Raw genomic sequence first — 19188 nt, 5'->3', positions numbered from 1 at the left:
ATTGGAAGCCATACAGGGATTGCTTGAAGAACTACAAGTCGGTAGTCAAGACCGTTAAGAGGCGGTCTTGATTGGACTATTGCCAAAACACCAACAAATCTGCGAGGTTCAACAAGATTCTGTCCAAGGAACATAAGAGCCCATCCTTTCTTAAAAAGTCGGAAGGCTCCTGGACGGAATCTTCTGATGAAAACTTGAAGCTGATGCTTCAGACGCACTTTCCCGCCAGCGAGAAGGATTGTGAGGCAGAGCCTTGCTTGGAGGATTTGGGGCCAACCAAGAACCTTGCGAAGAGATAAAGTCTGCGGACGAAGATGATTTTCTGAATATACACATCTGTGGTGCTTCCAATCCTAACGTACGGCTCTATTGTATGGCAGCAGGTATTGAGTAAAAAGTACAATTGAACGAAGCTTAACAGGATTAAAGAGCCACTTGTGCAGGTGCTACCGGGACTTAGCAGTCCTGCCCGGCAGATGCTCTCGATGTACTCCTGCATCTCCTCCCCAAATTGAATGCATCAGGACGCTGGATAGCGAAGCCCTACGACTACGGGAAATTTGGGAATTCCCGCGGACTATGCCAAACGAAGGCTGAAATTTACGAGAAACTTTGCTGTAAACTTTCCAACCTGGGCGGAATGGGAGACCGTCGGCATACTGCAAAACCATAACATAGTATCCGATACCGACGGATCAAAGATGGTCTGTAGAATCGGTGCGGGAGTTTTCTCGAGTAAACATAGTCGTATGGTCTTCCATGTTTTACCAGTATATTCCAAGCGGAAGTACTAACGATACTGTCGTTGGCTGGGACATGATCCAAGCCTCAAACGTAACACCGACAGCAAAGCAGCAATTAAGGCCCTGTACAACATTCTCCAGGCTGGTGGGGCATTGCAGAAATACCCCGAACAATGTGGGCGACACGCTCAAGGTCACTCTCCTTTAGGTTCCCGGTCATAGGAACATAGAGGAGAATGAGCAAGCTGACGGACTGCAAGGCAGGTTCTGCTCTTGGCAGCCCTTCGGCAGAAACAGTCTATCTCCCACAAGCGACTGTCACGGGCGGAATCTGATGATGAAGGCTCACCACCGCAAAGTCAGGGAGCATTTGCCCTGCTAATAACAAAACTTGATCGCGAGAGCTCTTGTGCCAGACATTTGCAAACGCATAAAGATTACAGCGGGGACTGGATGGGATACTGGTCCAAAAGGAAATATGCCGCCAGACTCGGCATACCTTCCTATTCGCATTGAAAAGGCTACGGAGAAGATGGAGAAACCCCCAGGCACTTCCCTTGCGATTGTCTAGCTCTAGCTAAAGTCAGGCTACGGACACTAAGTAAACTATTCTTTGTGAACCCCAGGGAAATTTCCAGCTACAGGGTGAGAGGGCTGGTTTCCATCGTGAATGCTTCGGACTGGCTCTAAAGATCTGAACCGGCTGGATTTTGCCTCCTTACCCTTATAACAGTAGTCACGGTCTTAGGAGTTTGTGTCATCAAAATAGCGCACCATAGCGCTGATGGAGCTCCTCGGAGCGGTGACTGACAACCATCTACCGCCCCCGCGGCGTTATCCGCGTCCTTCGGTCAATGTGTGATCAGGAGGATTCAAACGCCAAATTAGATATTCCGATCTTTTTCTAAAAATCTATCAGGGTTCATTTCTTTAGGACAGCCTCCAAACAAAACCTCAACGTTGGCTGGAAAGTTGAGATCGAACATATGCACCAGAAATGCCAAAGGCTAGTATTGTTGCCTAAAGCTGGAAAACATTCTAGTGAGCCAGTCTCGTACATACAAATATATGTGTTTTGGACACTATGGGGAAAATGCTGGAGATTGCTGACTGTTATAGAAAGTCTGAGAGACTTATCAAAGCGACTGTTTGCTTTCCGTAAAGGGAGATCAGCATGTGATTCGCAATGATGAATGTAGTTCACATAAGGACTATCTTAGGACAGTATTGTAACTGGTCTCAGACGATTGGGCCTACGTGGTATCCGAACTGTTACTGATCGATTGGCTTGTTCTTCCTCTGATCGGCACTTCAAAGATGCCGAAAGGAGGAATCTTTCAGTACGTGGCAACAAACAATTGGAACGGCCAGAAAAATTTCGATGGACTAACAGGTTGATTCACAGCATTAAATCTGGACTCAGAGAGCTAAATTACCGCTTTATGCAATTTCTCAAAAGCATGGCGGATAACGCAAATACCTGAATACCTGTGCCAGTTCCGAATATATGTGCAATGGATCCGGAGAATCCTTTTTCAATTGTCCGAGATTAGTACAGGATGGATAAGAGTCCATAGAAGACTTTAGAAAAGATAGCAACACCAGAAAGTTTAGTAGGGGAAATTTTTGCGTGCCAGGAGAGCTGGCGATTCGGTGTTTTATGATAAAGACAGAAGAAACCTGGAAGGCACGATTGTAAATTCAATTGATGAGCAAAGGAATAAATTGCTAAAGCTATGTCTATCCCATGACATAGGTGATTTGTAGGAAAGGATGTAGGAAAGAGGGCAGGAGTCAGCGGGTGGTTTTCTTGTGTAAAAACCTTACGTGTTGGGGCATATGTTCCAGGGAGGCAGTCATATAAACAGGAAGACAGACAGACTTTGAATCGATTTTAATAAATTTTTGTTTCATCAAATGCTATAAAAGATAAGAAGATATGAGTATCTATAAGGAATAATCAGAAGCAAAAGCAATAATACTCTCAACTTCAGCAATTAAAATTTCATATAGGCTTATTCAAAGCCAAGAAGCGTCTTTGATTGTAACAGTAGCAAAATCGCAACTGCGGGCTACGTCAAATGTAAAAGTAAGGAAAAAACGTTTAGATATATATCTCCCAACTCCGGACCATATTTCAAGGTTTTCACTCCTTGAACTTTCTGAAGCGGACAAATATTTTGCAGACACATTTTTCATCCAGTTACCTCTGATGTTTCCATTAAATTTAAAGCTTTTAGTATGTCTCGCTTCATCTATCACCACCAGCTTCATAATACCTGCAGTATGCGGCTTTCAACATGGCTTTGTCTAAAACAATTTCGAATGTCCATTAGAAGTTCATTGTTCAGTATCCACTTTCAAGTTGGTTGAAACTTTCCTATTTTCTCTCATCTACAGTACAAGTGTGGCCCTTCCTGTCATCTTTCTTTTAACCATTTTCACGGGAAGAACCGAAAACAATAGAATATGCTTCGATAAGAGGATAAACGTTTCTAGCAATATACCTAGATATTTTGATTCACAAGATGGTTTTTCGTCAGAGAGGATTCCCCCTATGTTATGAAGCAAAAAAATAATGATTTAGATCATTCTCTGAATCTAGATTGCATCTGTGCCTTCTCTAGCACTTCATTGGAGTTTTGGAAAGATACAATTTCTTTTTCAATTCAATTTCAGAACAAAATACAACCTTTCACTTGACGATATCCTTTTCGAGGTTAGCCTTTGAGATTACTCGTATTCGCAATCAATCACGCAAAATCGCTAAAAGCACTGGAGGGCAGCCAAGCGACTGGCAGAGAGTCTATTTTTAACCACTTATCGCCGAAAGGATGTCCTCAGGTTTTGAGAAGATTTCAGCTAAGACTTTGAAGCCCACATCAAGATATTCATTGAAGTAGAAAGTTTAGTGTGGAAGCTATGTAGGTGACCTTGTATTTAATTCGAAGAAGTGTCTGATGCAAAATCGGTTCCTTGAGGTCTTTTATATTATTTAATCAGGAATTTCCAGCTGTCGAGTGGATGACCCCTTGATCTTTTTGTTAAATTTATAATGTCAAGACAGTGTTGGAGCAAAACGGTTGGACTTAATGTAATTTTCATCAGTAAATTAAAGCCATTGGAGCTGATTGAGGAACTCACCTATTCTCGACTGGATGCACGGACGGTACCCTCCATTTTCGAAATATGTCAACCTGGAAAGGAGTAGGAATGGTGTTAAAAAGTACATAATCTTGAATGCAAATTAATTACATATAATTGTGACATAAGATTGTGAAGTATGATTCCATTCAATGCACAAAACTCACTAAACTAGTTCACCCTTGAGGAATCACCTTTCTCATACCATTTAATTTCTAAATGTTGCTGGCATTCTAATCACATTACACCAGAAAACAATTGAAGATCTTAATCATGACATCTTGCATCACCTGAGCGAAGATGATTTAAAGTTGCTTTGTAAGAGTTGATCTCTAGAAGGTGTGAAGCCATCATATAAGTACATACATACATACTTATGCAGGTGAATTGCCACACTTTTACGATCATTGAATAATTGGGGAAGATGCAGCTAAATATTGAAAGTTGGCGATGCACGTTCTCTGCAAATGTCCATTTTTAAAGTTTTGTGTAAAACAAAACCTTATTAAAATCGATTCAATGTCTGTCTGTCTGTCACACGCATTTTTATCCAAAACGGCTAAACCGATCCAAACGAAATTTGGTGGACAGATGGGAACTATCAAATCCCACGCATACAGCGAGTGGCATAAATTTAGGTGGAGTTTAAAGGGGGGCTCCCCATACATGCAAAGGGGGGATTCAAAAATTTTTTTCACCGGATATAGTTGTGTAGGGTATCAAATGAAAGGTCTCGAAACTGACATTAGTTTTGGCATAAATTGCAAAGTGCGTGAGTAAGGAGTCAAAATGTATGCATTCGAAGTGAGACAGGACTCATTTTCGGAAACTACCCAACCCAAAAATCCAAAAAGAAATCAGGGTGGTGCGCCTAGATTAAATCTAGGCCTCAAAATATGTCCCATTCCGATATCTGCTCAAATAAACTTACTAATAGTATATTACTACTTTTTAGAAATTTAGTGAAAATCCCCCCCCCCCCCTTAAATTAATCCTAGGACTTCCGGATTCTGTTCCAGCATAGAGACAATATTTCGTGTATATGCGCCAAATTTCATAGAAATCAGGCAATTAACGCCAAAGTTGTAGCAGTTCAAACTTAGCAATTTCGCGCGAGTTTACTGCTTCCAAAGCCATGCAAATCGGATGCTAACGTCATAATTACCCGGAATAATTGACATTCGCGTGGAATATTAAAGTCACATTTATGAAGAATCTATTTATCTGCAGCCCTTTTTAAGGTTTTGTGTAAAACACTTATGTGAAATCTAATCTTCGAGAGATGTCCCATTCCGGTATCTGCTCAAAAAATTTACTAATAGTATATTATCAACTTTTAGAAATAGACTAAAAAACTCCCCTTAAGTTCTTCCTAACTGTACTAAATTTTGCACCGACATAGAGGACAGCCTCGTGCATACACATGCCAGCTTTCATAAAAATCCAACCATCAGTGGGAAAGTTATAGCAGTTCAAACTTATCAATTTCGTGCTAATTAACAGCATCCTAAACCATACAAATAAGATACTGACGTCATAATTAACGAGAATAATTGAAATTCCAGTGAAATATTTAAATTCCATTCAAGAAGAATCTAATTCTCCCTAGCCCTTTTTTTTAAGGTTTTGTGTGAAACAAAACCTTATTAGAATCGAGACGGTGTCTGTCTGTCCGTCTGTCCGTCTGTCTGTCTGTCTGTCTGTCTGTCTTTTTTTTTTTGTTGAGGAGGTGGAAATCTTCAAAAAGACACTGGTCTGGACACACCACCGTGTGGGATTTTTACCCACTAAAACCACCCCCGACTCCCTCCCTGCCCCGCGGAACCACCATAAGGTATTACATCACGGGGCGGAGTCAGCTCACTCTAGCTTTGTCACCTTTCTTCTATACGCGGCGCACGTGACCGCGTTTTTCTCCTTTCCTCTGCCTTTCGCAATTTATCTTGAATAGATGCGATCATGGAGTTGACCGCATCCCAATTTTCTTGATGTGCTAGCATTTTCGGTACCAGATTTCCTGGTACCAGCACCTCTCCTAGAGTCTCTTCTAGATTCCTCCTTTCTTCCACAAATCTCGGACAGTGGAAGAATACATGCTCTGGGTCCTCTGGGACTCCATTGAAATTTGGACAATCGGGTGAGGTCTCCAATTTAAACCTGTGAAGGTATTGGAGATATCCTCCATGTCCCGTGAGAAACTGGGTGAGATTATAATTAATCTCACCGTGTCGTCTCTCCAACCACTCCTTGATGGCAGGAATGAGCCTGTGCGTCCACCGGCCCTTTCCCGAGCGTTCCCACCGCTCTTGCCATCTATTTATGGATCTCTCCCTCTCAGCGTTCTTTGTCCGCGATGAGGAAGAGGTTGGCTTTGCATTGTATATATTCGCCATCTCATCTGCCAAGATGTCAATCGGCATCATTCCAGAGATGACGAATGCTGCATCATCTGAGACAGTCCTGAAGGCAGAGCATACCCTCAAGGCTGTCCTCCTGTAGACTGAACTCAGTTTGGTAGCATTCCCTGACATCCACAACGCCTCCCTCCAAACTGGGGTCGCATAGAGCATGATCGAGGTCACCACCCTGGCTATAAGCAACCTAGAGGTATGCCGTGGCCCTCCCACGTTCGGCATCATCCTCGCCAGGGCCATACTAGCAGTGGATGATTTATCACAAACGTACTGTAAGTGCTGCTTATAGCTGTCTGTCTGTGTGTCTGTCACACCCGATTTATTCGGAAACGGCTGGACCGATTGTCACGAAAATTGGTGAGAGTATGTAATCTGGTGTTCCCTTTACATGCAGTAAGTGGCGCCATCTTGTGTTCCGTTAAAGGGGGGCTCCCCATACATGTGAATGGAGGTTGCAAATTTTTTTTTCATAGAATGTTACCATGTGGGGTATCAAATGAAAGGTCTCAATTAGTACTTTTCGAAACTGGTTGCATATTTGATATTGGGTGAAACATAGAGGAGTGAGGGCTCAAAAAATGACCCCCAAAAAGTGTAAAAGGTCTCGTTCTCAGAACCTATTCAACCGAAAAATCTGTAGAAGTACATGCGTATAATCAAGAACATAATGCACATGCTAATCAAGTTTGAAGAAATTCCAACTATTATTAATAAAGTTATGGGGGTAAAACTTTACAATTTTTTGTGAATTTCGTGCACTCTACAACCTGCATGATGTCATCATCACATATCAATTCGTCAATACCACAACGAAATGAGTTCTTATGAATTGGGTCCCAAAGAATTAATTTGTTTTAGTTTTTTATTTATTTGTCAACCAGACATGTGTGTATGTAGGTATATAATATATGCGTGCTGCGCAACTTTGCGGGTAGTGCCTAATTCAGATAGATATAAGAAGTAAATCGGAAATATGGGTACGATCAATTTATATACGTGCACATATGTGTACAGTATTCGGAAATAGGCAGTTTCTTTGTTTAGGGTGAGCGTAATATCTATGGCTGTAATATGTACGTATGGCTCGTAGTTTGGAAAAATATGAAGGAATATATTGGGTTTGTAACTATATACGGATAGAAAAATGTGCGTTGAAATTTCTTACATAAGATGAACACAAAACCTTTATACTCGAAGCGCGAGCTTCCGGTATTCCGACTTGTTTATATTTGATGCTGGTTAAATTGTTTTCATTCGCTAATAATATTAAATTCAGAGCGTGAAGCGTATGAAGGTGACCATTATCAACACAGGGCTTTCCATCAAATGATTTATTTAAATCGCTTTCCAGAAAATAGAGGGCAATGGAATTTTTAGCTATATTACACGGAGCTGTCGTGCATCGTCGCTCTTCACATCTCTTTCTTTTTCTTCAGCCTTCAGTTCACAAGCGGGGTCGGCTCGTGATGATCGGTTTCGTCATTTTATTGTATCAAATGCCTCATCAGGATGTAATCTGATCAATACTGGTTGTTGAATTCTCGTTAGCGTGAATTACGTGACCACACCATCGAAAATGCCTCTCTTGCAGTTTTTCCACGATCGGTGCAAACCCATATCGATCCCGGATATTCTCATTTCAGACGTAATCAAAACGTGTCACGCCACCAGTGCAATGCAACATCTTCGTCCCCATTACCGCAAGACGCCGTTCATTGTCCTTTATAGTCGGCCAACACTCAGAACTATAGAAACTGGCAGATGGACGACATTGCAGTAAATTTTAGATTTGGGACGTGCGTTGACACGTTGATCACAAAGAACACTAGTTGGGGAATGCCACTTCATCCAGGTTGCATTAATGCGTGAAACAATTTCATTACGCAGTTCTCCATTGGCTGATAGCGTTGACGCGAGATATTTAAATCGCTGAGTTCTGGCAATGGCAGTAACCTGCCCTTCGAGATACTTAAATCGCTGAGTTCTGGCAATGGCAGTAACCTACCCGGAACTGAACGATTTCAATATCTCGGTCAATGCTATAAGCAAATGGAGAACTACGTTATGCTCCTCATATAGGGAATCACAAAACCTTTTATACCTGAAGCGTCAAGCTTCCGGTTTCTCGACTTGTTTATAATATTGGAAGTTTATTAAATTAAGGCAAGGAACCAAACGCGAAAACATAGTTTTTGGCAAATTATTTTGTGATTTTGTTTTTATGCCGGGCTAGACCTTGGAAGAGACAAGTATACTACTATCTAAAAATATTTACTTTTAGCGCTGAAACTAGAAATCCCTGGGTTTTTTTTGCTAAAGAATTATATGGTTCGCCCGTCGGAAAATCTATTAAAGCACACCATATTGGTTACTATTCAACCTGGGTGGTTACATTCTTTGGTCCGAAGTAACTTCCCCTCGGGCACCACCTTGTGGTGATGGGGGAGCCTGCAGTAGTCTCCTACTACACTAAGGGTTTTCAAAGCATGAATATGGAAACGAAGGATTTAAACTCTCTAAGTGGTAAGAATCCACCCGCGACCATGAGCAATCATGTCGCGGCCGAGCCGCGGATTTTAGAGATTAGAACCGCTGTGCCGGAAGGTGATCAAATCAGTGAGAAAAATCTCAAGAAAACTGGTCCTTCGATGGGAATACCAACACGAAGGCGGGAAGGAGGAGGGCGTATGCGCAAGCGGCAGCCTCAGTTCTGACTGCTGCCGTGGGAGTTTCTTCCAAGGATGGCAGAAAGTCAGAGGGACAATTTACAATCCTCCAGGAATGCCTGTGGAGCCTGGAACGAAGCCAAGATTTAACAATCAAGGTTTTCGCGATGGGCCTCTCTATTTGGAGTCCTTCGACGAGATTCTGGCGGTCAGTCCAAGTTTACTACTGGGAACACTGAGCCACGCAGGGCAGAACATGACGGATGTGGTTATCGGACCCTCGAAGAAGGCATAGGACATCATGGACTTTGGACACTGGAGGGTAAAGTTCATGAATGCCGGGAAGCAGAAATCTACAAACTTGTAGAGTTCTCAACTTTGTATTCCGAACTGGACCAAAACAGCCTGAATGTACTCAAGGGAAGTCATCACATGTTGCTCCACTCTTTCCTAGATAGATTGAAGTTCAGTCATATCAGGAAACTGTAGAGCATCATCTCCATTTTGAGAGCGAAAACAATGATGATCTTCGACTCACACAATATTGTGCAAATTGCAGCATCTTCTGTGTGCTCTCCCACAATGGAGGTACGCGCGGAAAATAGTGCATAAATTGGCGGAACCCCGATATGGGAGTTCGCACTGGTGAAGGGATTACAGAGTGAATCCTACCAGCTAGTAATTTCTCCCACAACAGGCGGAAGCCAGAGACGTGAACGGAACTGACTTGATGCCAGTTTGAGAAATGGAATCTATGCAGACGAATGCTCTGCGGGATGACATGAAATTTTTCATGGATGAGGATATTGGAACTGCGGTACCTTCAAGTGCGGCTTTTTTGAGAGAAATCAAATACGAGGGGATCGAGTCTCTGGCGGTACAGTGTAGGGAAAACCCCGTCACATGCAAATCGCGGCATACGCTTCTAACTGTTTTTCATAACACGTTAGACTTAGTTCATATCGACAAACATAAAGAGTGGACAAATCAACCTGCAGCATGCCAAATCCTCCTCCTATCTGTTGGCAGCGAAGCTGGCAGAGCTATAGGACTACCCCTACATTTTTCTGGCCCAAGAACCGCGGGTTCGATTGAACATAATCTGTGGCATTGGATCAATAAAGGGAGCTTGAACCTTCTACTATGAAAGATCCATAAGACCGACATCTTGTGTCCTGATGTGAAGACGGGTAGACGCACCGCTGGGACAGTTCTGTTCCCAGGACTTAGTTACGGTCATCGTACAATATCAGATTAATGGCGAAGGAAAAAACATCATAGCTGCCTCCGCATGTTTACCCTATGATTCTTTGAATCCTCCACCACCGCAAGAACTTAGGATCTGGTATCGTATGCAGAATTAAGTGGTCTCGAACTCTTAATAGGTTGCGATGCGAATGCTCAACATATTTGTTGGGGCAGTAGCAAATGCAATCCAAGAGGAGAGAAACTATTTGATTTCATCACTTCAGCTGGTCTCATGACTGTAAACGTAGGTTGTCCCCCTACGTTCATGGAACCGAGAAGAAGTGAAGTAATTGACCTAACAATCTGTACTTTAAAAGTGTCAGAGTTGATTACACACTGGCGGGTGTTAGACGAAGTCTCACTGCCAGATCACCGATACTCAGAATTCAATCTGACTATTGCGGGCGAACAGTCTGCAGTACAAAGACGGAACTCTGGGAAAACGGATTGGACAAAGTTTAATGAACTTCCTAGCAATTGTTTAAGCGATTTGACCAAGTTTTCTCCAGCAGCTGTATCTTTGGACCCAGCCCAATGAAAACAAATCTGCTTGCGCATGTAACCCCTTCCGTCGATACATCACATGCTATGCAAATGTCCTATTTGGACATAATGAGATTCTTTTCCGTCATTGCATGAGCATGTTACCTACCAAATAGTTTATTTGGCCGCGACATGGCTCAACAACAAAATAAATAATAATAAACAAGTGTTATTGTGTTGTGTACAAGAACACTTTCGAACTAATATGTAAACACGGAAGTATCAAAGATAGGTGAATTAAAGAATGACATTACTTTTGATTTTTAGTATTCAAGAAGTCTCTGGAAAGAGTTAAAGTGTTCTAATAGAGAACACTTTACAACCGCGGTTGCTCTTTAATTCGCTTTTTAGATTTATTTAGAAATTGAAAAAAATATCAAAAGTAGAATTGTTCTTTTTTGGAAATAAAAGTAAGTTTTGGAAGTGGAAACGCGAGTGTTCTTAATAAATCCAAAAGTGCAAGAGTTGAGCATCAGCAGTATTAAATCTTTAGCTTTTCCTTTTCACAAGTTTTGAATACCCCATCGTTCCTGAGCTAAGTTTCGGCAGCCCAGAACGAGAGCAACCACGGCCATCAAATTTAAATCCAGGAGCTAGTGTGCGAGCTTGGCTAACGCCCAAGCAGAATAGCCCCTGGACGAGGCCGTCTAGGATATCGCCGAAACAGCAACAAAGTACAGTTCCCTAGGTCACTAAGGACCCCATTGACGTTGGAAGATGAACTCTGAACTGCACACTTTTAGAGTGCTATGAAGAGGCTTGTCCTATTTCCCGATGCCAAAGCGGTAAAACAGTTCCTTGGTGGAACCGGGAACTGCAAAAACTCAGGAAATCAACCAGGCGACTTATGAACCGTGCTTGCAAACGTAATAAAAACGAAGACTGGTTAAATTTCCGCAACTTACACCGTGAATATAAGTGGCTCGTTAGGTGTTCGAAACGAAACTCTTTTACAGCGTACTGTGAGCAACTGGAAAGTGAGAGAGAGAGACAAGGCTGTGCAGAGTCCTTAAAAGGGATGAATCGGTGAAGTTGGACTCTCTTAGAAAACCCGACTGTACTTTCACGAGCTCCAGATTGGAATCAGTACATACCCTCCTGGAAGTAAACCACGCGGAAGAACGGGTGAGACAAGTGGTAGGTTGCAACCTCTTCAACACGCAAGTGCTGCAAGGAGAACTGGAACACTGCGGAAGCGGTTGCCACCTATGAAAAGGTTAGAGCTGCTATACTCTCATTTGAATATTTTAAAGCACCTGGCATGAATGGAATCTATAGAGGAATGTATGGAGCACTTAGAGCAACTTCTAACAAATATTTTTTGAGGATGTCTTGCTCTGGGCTACGTGCCTTCCTCTTAGCAAAAATTTAAGGTAGTCTTCATACCAAAACTTGGGAAAGATGACTTCAGACAGATCAGCTTGACTTCCTTCTTGCTGAAAGGTTTTGAGAGACTGGTTGAGTGTCACATTCGTGGGAACGCGCTTAGATCATACCCACTTAATGAAAACCAACATGGTTACTAGCTGGAAAGTTCTGTGAGTTTGCTCTTCATTCTTTAGTAATACGAGGTGATCTGAACACGCAATCACTTTAGTCTTGGGCAGGCATTATAGAAATATACATATTTTACAGAAAAAGTATGTTGAAAGTTTAGTACATTTTAGAATAATCGTAGAAATTACAACTTAAATAATTTTATTGATATAAAGAAATAAGTGACGAGGCTCTCTCAGTCGAATAATTTCGAATAAATTTCGAATGCTGTTAACCCTGCTGCGCCACAATTTTTTGATTGCAAAGATAGAGGATGCAATTCTAAATGTTGATTACGCGATGGGGTTTTTCGTGGACATTGAAGGGGCATTGACTGTGCGCCTTTTCAAAAACTTTGTGATGCCGCCAGAGTGCATAGTGGGCTGATGGAACTGGAGGAACTACTACTTCTACAGGCAAACGAGGACATCAGCAGGAAATGCGCGAAAGCGGAAGAAACCAAACTTCCCGATGAGAATCCTATAAGCGGAAAATGGACCGCAGATAGTCCAGCGCCAAGCGAACTAGGGAAAAAGAGGAAAAGGAAGGCGCGCCTGAAGGAAACTTTATCCAACAATTACCAGGGCCCACAAAATAAGGCAAATAATGACAAAAGGATTAGACGGTCAGGTTTGCTCATTAAGCCGACGAAACGCAAGACATTTGCGGAAGTTCTCAGTGAAATCCGCGATAAGATGAAATCCGAAGACAATGGAGCAGAAGCGTCTTCCATACGTATAAGAAAGCGTGGCGGAGTCCTTATTGAACTTTGCCCAAATGCGACTAGCAAGTGTACGTTTTGCGAAGCGGCGAAGATGTTACTGGGGGGAAGGCTCTTATTTCTCTAGAGTTTACATACTCTCTAGAAATCCGAGATCGTGGTTGCTTCACAGAAAAGCTCGAAATGCAGGAGGCGATAAAGCGTGAATATCCAGAAGTATCTAACGCCCGGATAGGTAGAACTTCTGTTAATGTTGCGGTGGAAGTCACCGAGCGATATGAGAGGAAAGTTCCTAATAGCGGAAAAAACAAAATTGGATGGGTAGAATGCAAGGTGCAAATGCGGATAACCCTCATTACTGACCTAAAGAAGAAAGGTCATAAGCTCCGCCGTTTGATACGCCCGCGAGGAAGCATTCCCCAAAGGAGACTCCGCAGTGCGATAAATAGAAGCAAACCTCGCGGCTGGCGGAACCTATTCAACGAGGTAAATGAATACCTGGCCGGAAAATCAGGGCTCTGCAGAAACCTTGCAAACAAAGTACCAACCAGATAGACCAAATTGTACGGGTATTATCTGCCAGACATCCCGTATGGGTTGGAATGCAACACTCTGTGTGCAAGTACTTTCACCTAACCTACTTCCAAGAAAAGTCCTGCCAAAAACCAGGCCCCTGGTCCAGAGAACGTTCCTTGTGATAATCTTAGACAGTATCCATTACCTTATTAGCTTCTAATAACGCCACAATAGAAATTCCCACCATCTCACTTTGTTTAGGATAAGAATATTCACCTATATCAAGGTGGGATTCTCGTTCAAATTAGAGGAAGTGAGCATTCTGGGGTCCCAAAGTACTGTTGTCGAGAAGTTTTCGACGGCTGAAATGTGCAGGTCGACAGCCCACTAACTGACGATTCGTCAGGGCGTCTGACGATCAGCAGGGCGTATAATATTTTGTTTGCATTCTTAAATTGATTGCAATACAAAAATGAGGTTGAGCTCGAAGTATGTATGGGAAAGAGGAGGTCTTCCAACTGCAACCCCATCGAAACCTCGTGGTGGCAACTCTCCTTTAAAAGGTTTAGGGCCTCGGTGTGGTAGTTTTGACTTCCCCTTTGGAAGTTGAACTGGAAATTTAAACCATACCACGAGGATAACAAAGTATTCAAAATTTAAAGGGCCATGACTTTTTAAAAGAGCATAAGATCTCCAAGTTGTCAACAAAGTTGGGGAGAGTGGACGTCCCTCTTCTCCCTGCATACCCCCCTATTATGCCACAGACCCTGATATATGATACAACACATCAACACCCTTTTCTGCCACCTATTTCCTCCTCTGCGTGAAGAAATTAACCATCTTAAATAAATCTTGAGCCTTCCGGATACTTTGTGTACATGCTTAGACTCTTTTCAGGTGCCGAGAAGCAGAGGTACCATTGGTCAATTGGAATGGCTCTCTGTTTGTGAAGCTCTTAGTTGTCAGTGTAAGAATCCTTCAGATGACCTGATATGGTATGAGAACACGCCCAGAATTAGGATATCTATCTTTGATCTCGACGTCGTCTAGCTAATCGGCTAGCTGATGCGAATCTGTTTACAAAGTCAATCCATGGATCTTGATATCTATAATATATATAAAAAGTAAATCTGAATCGAAAGAAGGAAACCATTTTCGTCAATTTTGAGGCCATTGCACGTAAGCTTTCAACAGTATTGGGTTGGATAGCCTCTAAACTAACACAGTTGACCTAGAAACCGACAGGCTGAATTTATCGCTGACCTTAATATTCCCAGCTTATAAGTCGCCCTTCTTCAGATGCTGCAATATATTAGTAAGACCATTACGACTCTGTTAGAAATTTGATAGTCACAGATTTTCATAGCGGCATTCGATACTAGATTCGTATTTAGTTATGAGAGGCTTATCAAAGTGCAATTGTGCCGTCTTGTATTAGAGGGAGGCATACCATTCAAAATACCATATTTTCACAAGCTTCATGATTTTCATTCAGTCTCATTAGAATTTTCTCTGAAACAAGTATTCTGGAGTCTCTCTATAGGGAGTGAGCACAAACTCAAAATCCTGATGTTCATCCTTATATGATAAACGAAATTCGCAAATAAAATATTAGCTCTCATCAGAGGCAAGTGTTTTATTTAGAATTTCATCTCAACATTTACAGATTCGTTTCCCAGAAATTTATGTAAGTGGATTTTCAACTCCCAAAGCAATCGCTAACTCACTTCTAAATTCAAAACCTGCTACGCTGAAGAGTAACGTCTTCCGATAAATGCCCTAAAATTTTTCTTCTGAGCAATCCCATGTGACGTTTAGATACTGTTCAGCACTTTAGTCCTTGAGTTTATTTTTAGGAAAAGTACTTCTGATTCTAAGAGCTTCCAAGCAATCTCCAATTTGTTAGAAACCTACAACAAAATATGAAAACACTAAATGTTAGTTCCTTTGGCATTTAGAATCCAATTTGATTGCCTTTGAGGGAGAAGGTTATTTTGAGCACAAACAATGAGAATTTCAATTGGTAAACTGGCATTCAAATCCCAATGTCGTTCAAGTGATGAAACCGGCAAAATCATGTAAATAGTCCCCAGACACGCTTGTTCAAACTTCAGCTGCAAACATGCACCTCCTCAGGATATAGAACAGCGAAATCATGTTCAGTTTACGTTTCGTTCACTCCAAGCGGGAGAACACTCATATCCACCCCCGACTGCATCCAAATCAATAACCCATTATCTACGACAACCTTAATAACAACTACACTCGAGGCAATACAATAGAATCGAAATGAAAACTGTTTACTCCTCGCTAACAAGGACACTTGCTATCCTCGAGCAAGTTCAACAGTTCACTGCATGCTGGCAGGAATTATGAATACTATTTACCAGGTACGCTGCCATCTGATTGATCTGGGAAATTTCCGCTAGAATTTTCCTCTGTGCCGTTGATATTACTTCATTTTCCTCTCAAAATGAAAACATCAAATGATTTTGCATGTGAGGCAGCAAACTTGCTTGAGCAAAATCTCAGCCCCTAAGGTTCCTTATGGATCTATTTCAGATTATTCCTGAACAGGTGCGTTCTATTGACGGCAAAATGGGAAGCGAATGCTATCGAATGGCTGCATTTTCCTGGAGTATTGGAACTTTTGATGGAAAGATATTGAAATTGAAATTTGCGCTGAAGGAGATTTTTGAATTTTTAATGTTCGCGGAATTTTCCAAGACCAAATGGCATGGGAAGCTTCTAGCTATTCAAGCTCCGAGTATTTGCACAAAGCAATTCCAAATGTATTGTTTTTGGTTTTGTTTCCATTGGGTAAGAGATAAGATAAAGATAGCTTGCCATAGAAAATATTTGTCTTATGCTAGCATCTTCTCAAATGATTTGTTTTTCAATTGGCCATTTCGTCCTTATCGCTCTCAGTCTACAGGTCCCCTTTATAAGATGCTTCATTCCAAATTTTGCGCCATGTGCTACCATGTAGACATTTGACCAGTAAAACCCAGAAGGCTTTCAGATACATATAATAATCGTATCGAGCGAAGCTGCACTTCGTCCTTTTGATCTCCTTCAATGTGCATAGTGTACATATTCACTATCGTATGTCGGTGAAGACTTTAATCTGAAATTTGAGAGTTTGTTAGGTCTAGGCACTTAAGCCTAGCATCACGCATTACGTATTCTCCTTGGTAACTTAACCTACTTCACATAAGTGCTAGGGATTATCCTAAAATGTGTATGGAGGTTTCACCACTCTCCTTATAAAATCTGCATGTAATGTCCGCAGATTACCCCAGGTTATAATTTAGCCTGTAATGACCAGTGAGTATTATCACGATGACTCTAAAGCTTTCTTGGTGAGGTTTAACCAATTCTGCGAACGTTTAGATTTGCATGCCCTATGAACACCCGAGCCTGCTCCACTCCTGGTCAATTCGTCCAGTATAGTTGCCTCGGCGGTCTCCCTTCATTCTTTAGTGTCATGACCTCAACCCACTTTTCAATTTCACAAAGGAATCTTGATCCACATAGCCGTTCCTTCTCCTTTCCTGTCCAGGTCATCCGTTGCCTCATGACGTTGAATCCGAGTTTCCAGTCCTTATTGTAGCTCGCGCGTATTCAATTTATTAAAATATGTAAACTCACCAGCTTATAATTTACCTAGTTGGACCTACATGCCATATTAGCCTCCTAGTTGATGGTCAGAATGGTGATGTTCGATTTCTATAGTTTCTGTGAAGGTAGGCACACCTATCTATGGCATATATTTTGACTTAGACTAGTATGCTTATCCATTTGCTTAAACTAATTTTTCCTTGATCCAATGATCCGTTCTACCACTCCCCCTATTGTGATGGACCCGTCAGTGTTCCAGGTAATCAGCTGCTTATTTTGTTTTTGTCGGTAGGGCTGGTGAAAGCGTTAAGAGTGTTGGATTCATGCAACAGTATGCCATCGGCCTATCAACTAAATATCTCCTCGTCGTCAGGAAACTACCCTGGAACAATTTGAAACATTACTTCGGGATACCCCTCCCGATTTAGGTAGCTTTCAAGTCAAGGAATCTCTTTCACCAACGTCAGGGAGAAGAAGGAAGGGAGCTGTTAGTTGAAGAACAACTTCCTATCTGGCTCCTCCATTGGTCGCGCTGAATTTTCTTCGCAACAAGAAGAACTCGAAGGTGATGCGCAGATATATCGGAAAGCGCTCCTCAGCATTTCCCTGACAATACTGTTTAGAAAGAACTCCCTTGTGACGGTCCTGTTGATCCTACCACCCTACCTTTCACAAGAGAAAAAGGTGCGATTGGTGCATTGCAAAACACTGGGGATCGTGTCTTCCCAATATTTTGCAGGTAACACTGACAATCTCCATGCCCACTTAGAAAGTGGGTAAGGAAATAACCAATCTCACCATGCTTCCATTTCAACCACGAATCTAAATTGCCGATGAGCCGCGCAGTCTTTTTGCTTCTTACCAAGATAGTTACAACTCACTTAGTGTACTTTACCGGTATTCATGAGCAACTACGTTTTTTGAGTCTTCTCCATTGCGCTCGTCCATAACTTTACGCAAGGAGGTCAGTGAGGATCAGTTCTGACTCAGTGCGACAGCTGGACGCCACCCCCAATGATCCCTGTCTTTGTAGTTCGCATAAAGCGAAAAGGATTGTGCTACACCCATAAGAAGACATCCCGCGTAGATATAGGGTCGAAGCATTCGCTATTAACCCGTCCAGGGTCTAAAACTTCAGCTGTAGTCTTGTTTGCTGCTCTTTTATTTCCTCCAGAAAGCCCATCTTCGGGTCGAGCATTAACCCAAGGTACTTGACTATCGCCGAACGATCTTGGACGCAACATCGGGATTCTCTCTCTGATCAAAATGACAATTTCAACTTTTTCCAGCGCAAGCCTGAAACCAATAGCAATCATCCATGCCCTTACTCTCAATATCAATACGCTAAGTCTGCTCTGCGCTTAATCTTGCATCCAACAACAAGTGCCGCAACATAATTGGCATAACCAACCAGGCATGACTATTCTAACATGTCAAGTTTGAGTGAGCTATCACAGAAAGCGGTCTCACGGCGTGGTATCTGACGGTCTGCCGTCTCATAGAGCAGGGAGGATTGACTCGGATAATGCCTCAAAATCCATAAGAGATAGCTGGAATGAATTCTCCATTATCTATTATATATGTATCTTTCGGAATTAACAGTATTTCTTACATAAGGCCTTAAGAGGAGCACTATCCATATATATTGACGAATGTTCGCCTCCGCTCGATGAACAGCATCCTCCATAATAGCATCCACCGTGGATCTCCCTGCTTTAAAACCAAAATGCTTTCGGGATAAGTCCTGGGCAGCACGGATCGCTTCAGGAAGTTTACTCCTGATAAGCTCCTCGAGCACTTTCCCGACCGTGTCCGTCATACACAGCAGTCGATATACAGTCGATAGCTCAAGGTCTCCTGTGGTGTTGTTGATCAGTGCGAATATCGCCAGTTCCTGCGGCAATAATTATGCGTCTTTTCGAGCAAGCGTTGAATGCGTCGAATAGTAAACTTCTGTCGGGGGTCCATGTGGATTTGGCTCGTTCTTATTTTTCGTAGTTTGAACTCCTTCCTCAAGCTCGTTTAAGGTGAAAAGG

General features: G+C 42.2%; 1 protein-coding gene across 3 annotated transcripts in view; it reads right to left on the bottom strand.

Moving 5' to 3' along the window:
• LOC119647112 (potassium voltage-gated channel subfamily KQT member 2) overlaps window positions 1-19188 on the bottom strand; it is a 1176525-nt gene that overhangs the window by 1025351 nt on the left and 131986 nt on the right. For all 3 annotated transcript variants that reach the window (XM_038047893.1, XM_038047892.1, XM_038047894.1), the window contains one exon: window positions 3888-3940. The gene's annotated coding sequence lies outside the window, so the exon portion shown is untranslated. The remainder of the gene's footprint in view (window positions 1-3887; window positions 3941-19188) is intronic.

The sequence above is a fragment of the Hermetia illucens genome, chromosome 1, assembly GCF_905115235.1.
Source record: "Hermetia illucens chromosome 1, iHerIll2.2.curated.20191125, whole genome shotgun sequence".
NCBI lineage: Eukaryota > Metazoa > Arthropoda > Insecta > Diptera > Stratiomyidae > Hermetia > Hermetia illucens.
Note: the sequence above shows the minus strand (reverse complement) of the source record. Positions and strands in the feature narration are given on the sequence as shown.